The following is a 4,112-nucleotide window of genomic DNA, read 5'->3' as shown; positions in this document are numbered from 1 at the left end:
CAGGGACTGTGGACGAGTATCCCTCTCTGGGGATTTGTCCCAGCTCCCAAGAGTTTGGGGTCATTTTGTGGGAAGGGTGGAGTCGTGTTGTCTGGCTCATGTGTCTCTCCAAGAAAGGTATTCCAGAGCAGAGCCCCAGGTACAGGCGGGGCGACTAGAAAACTGAAACACTGGTGAGGATTGGGTGCATAGGGGCTTGGCAAGCCCCATATGCGCCTCTTGGTCCAGGCCCTGACAGGCCTTCCTTTGACATGGGGCTCATGCTGAGGTCACAGTGTGAATTTGTGCCCATCAGCACTCAAGTTTGGGCGTGGCATCAGGGACCATGAAGGTTTCTCCCACCCTGAAGGTGTGACTCCATGCCAAGAGCAAGCTTTACAGCCACGGGGAAGGAGGAGTTCTGTTTTGTGCTTCTGATACCCAGCTGTTGGAGAATTGATATAATGTCTAGGTTCAGATATCTGAAAACCAAGGTTAAAAAGAGGTGACGGCATAAGACCATGGCGTGTCCGAAGTGCTGTGTGTGCGGCCAGCTGTCTCCTTGTCTGTCTGGACGTCTGGCTTCAGGCTGTGTCAGACAGAGCATAAGTGCCCAGTGCAGCCTATCCAGTTCGGGTACCGTCGAGGCCCGAGCAGGTTGATCCTCATCTGGGTTTTCTGGAGAGAGCCCCACAGGGAAACGTTTTTCTTCCATTGGGCAGACCCTGGGCTGGGTTGTGGTTCTGGAGTTCCTAGTCCGGAGGGCTTGTTTGCCAGGATTGTGAGGAAGGAAGTCTGAAAACACAAGCTAGCGTGAGGTTTGGGACCGAGGGCACGGCAGGCCCACTCTGCAGAGGCTGAATCGAGATCTCCTGCACTGAGGTCATGTCAACTATGAGAGGTGTTTCAGGCTAGAGTTTTTGTCCAGCATGGCCTCTTCCTGAAGGGTGTGGGGGCTTCATGAGGCCAGGGAGGTTTGCCTACGATGGGATTTGTAAACTACTCCAAACCTCAAGGTTTCCTTCTGCACGACAGTCGAGTGCTATTGGATGGTTCCAGGAGGCCCCATACGGAAAGACTCGAGAGCATGTGTCTAAGCATGGATGCCTGGGAACGCCACCTCATTTTCCCACTCTTTAGTCAGGACAAGGCAGGCTCAATCTGCGGGCTCCTGGGTGAGCTACCCAGAGGGGAGAGTTGAAATGGACTCTCCTGAAGATGAGTCCTACTGTGGCTTGGTGGTCTGGGAGCTTTCTGGGTGTTGGTCCGGAGGTCTGGGCTCAGGCTGTGTCCAACAGTGCATTAGTGCCCAGGTTAGACTAGATAATTTGGGTAAAGTCGAGTGCTGTGTAGGTTTATCCTCATTTAAGGTGCCTGGGCAGCTCATGAGGCAATACTTTTTTTTTTTTTTTTAAAGGGCAGGCAGTGTGCTGCATTGTGGGTCCGGAATTGCCAAACTTGAGGGCTTCGGGGCCAGGAGTGTGAGGACGGAAGTCTGAGAACACAAGCTAGACTTGGGAATCAGGGCGAGGGCACGACAGGTACCCCCTGCAGATCTGAACCAATATCTCATGCATCTGAATTCAGGGCGAGGATCAGACGTTGGCTCAGGTTGTAGTTTCCGTGCATGACGGCCGCACCATGAAGGGTGCGGAATCTCGAGGCCATTGAGGTTTTCCCACGTTGGGAGTTGTGGGATGCCCCCTTTAAGCATTCGTTCTTTGGACAATGGAGACATGTTGGACAGCTCCAGCATATCCCACATGGAATGACTCCAGAGCACCGTTCGAGGATGGATGCCTGGGAAGCCCGCCTCCCAGGGCTTCCAATTGTCTCCTAGCAACAAGACAGTTTAGATCTGATGGCTCTGCAGGAGCAACCGGGGTTGCTGAGTTGAAATGGACTTTCCTAGGATGGGTCCTAATGTATTTTTGTGTCCATGAGGGCCTTGGAATGGGGCAGTGGCACCGGAACCCTGAAGTACTCTCCTAAGCTTTTGACATAGCTCCCATGCACAGGATTCCTTGTGGAGACGAGATGAGTTCTGATGGGTGCCTCAGGAAAACCCCTATGCTCGTATTGGAATCAGGCTTTTGAGGAGACATGCCTGTAAACCAAAGCAATGGATCCTATTATGGCCTAGGGTCCTGTCTGGTTCAATCTTCTTCTCTGGGTATATCCATCTATGGTATGAGTGGAAGTAGATTATCAGCTGGTATCAGACAGCCCTTGTGTGTTCCGGGCGACCTACACTATTGGAATGGCCTCAGGGATTTGGCGGTTTCTCCTAATTGGTACGATTTTGGCAGATGCTCAGCTGGTGTCAGACCGCCCTTGTTTATCCCGGGCGACCTACACTATTGGGATGGCCTCAGGGATTTGGCTGTTTCTCTTAATTTGTACAATTTTGGACAATGGAATGGGCAGAATTCCCATGGATTGGTAGGCACAGTCCTAATGTGTGGCTCCAGGGGCCCCAGCCTGGAGGGTGTGTGGCCCAGGACTTTGAGGACAGAAGTCTGGAAACACAAACTCAGCTTAGGTTGAGGGACTTAGGTATGGCAGGCCCGATGTACAAACCATGAGAAGAACTCTTCAGGATATTAAGAAAGTGCGAATCTGAGGCGCTTGCTCAGGCTTTTGTCTCTGGATATTTTATCAGCGCTGGCCGTGGAATGTCGGGGAGGACTCATGGGCCATGGACAAATCATCCTCTCTGAGGATTTGGCCAGATTCCCAATTGTTGTTCGTCAATCTGTGGGATGAGAGTACTCCTTTCAGTTTTGTTACCTCAGGTGTCCCACCAAAAGAGGAATTCCAAAGCAAAGCCGTGGGGAAGACTGAAGGGACAACCTGAACTATGGTTAAAAATTGGGGCCTAGGGGCATGGAAGCCCATTATGCTATCTCTTCATCCAGCCACTGAGAGGCCTTACTTGAGGACTGGGCTCAGGCTGAGAGTCACAATGTGTGATTGGGACCCATGTGGTCCGCGAGCATGGGCGGGGCCTCATGGGCCACACTGGTTTCAACTACACTGAACGTTGGACAACATGCCAACCACAAGGTTTCTTGCCATGGGGAAGGAGTTCTGATTTCTGAATCACGTTCAACCCCGGGCAGTGATTGGAGATAAGGTCTAGGTTCAGAAGCATGAAAAAAGAGGTTGGGAAGAGATGACGACCTAAGGCCATGGCGGCTCGATGTGCTCAGTGTGCAGCCAGCTGTCTGGGTGGGGCCAGGAGTTCCAGGCTCAGGCTGTGTCAGAAAGGGCATTAGTGACCTGGTCAGCCTATGTATTTGTGGTACAGCCAAGGTAGGTGCAGGTTGATCCTCATTTGGGGTTACTGGGTAGCCCCAGAGGGCAATGTTTTTCTTCTGGGGGGCAGGCAGAGTGCTGCATTGTAGTTCTGGATTGCCAAACTGGAGGGCTTGTGGGCCAGTAGTCTGAGGACAGAATTCTGAGGCTTCGGTTTTTGGGTGAGGCCATGGCAGGCACAATCTACAGACCTGAATCGAGATCTCGTGCATCTGAAGTCAGGGCGAGGATCAGACGATCGCTCAGGTTGGAGTTTCTGTCCCTGATGGCCGCTTCATGAAGGGGGGGCATCTCGATGCCATGGGGGTTTTCCCACGATGGGAGGTGTGAGCAGCTCCAAACTGCAAAGAGTCTTCTGCAGGACAATTGAGACCTGTTGTTTGGCCCAGGCCATGATTCTGAGCAGGGTTCTAAGGATGCATGGCTGGGTAGCCCACCTCGCATTCCAATTGTCTCCTAGCAACAAGACAGGTTAGATCTGCTGGATCTGGGGGAGCAACCGAGGAGGCTGAGTTGAAATGGACTCTCCTGTGGATGGGTCCTAATGTGCTTTTGTGTCTAAGGAGACCTTGAAATGGTGCCCTGAAGGGTTCTCCTACACAGAGGCTTTAACACAGCTCCAACGTGCAAGTGTTCCTTGTGTAGATGAGATGTTTCCTGATGGGTGAGTCAAGAAACAGCCATATGCTGGTTTTGAAATCCAGGCCTCTGAGGAGAGATGCATGGAAAACAAAGCAATGGATCTGATTAGTGCCTAGGGACCCGGTCTTTACTTTTTACCTCTGGGGATATCTCTCTATGGGTCTGAGTGCAGG

This window comes from Mustela nivalis (genome assembly GCF_964662115.1).
Source record: "Mustela nivalis genome assembly, contig: HAP1_SCAFFOLD_63, whole genome shotgun sequence".
Taxonomy (NCBI): Eukaryota; Metazoa; Chordata; class Mammalia; order Carnivora; family Mustelidae; genus Mustela; species Mustela nivalis.
Note: the sequence above shows the minus strand (reverse complement) of the source record.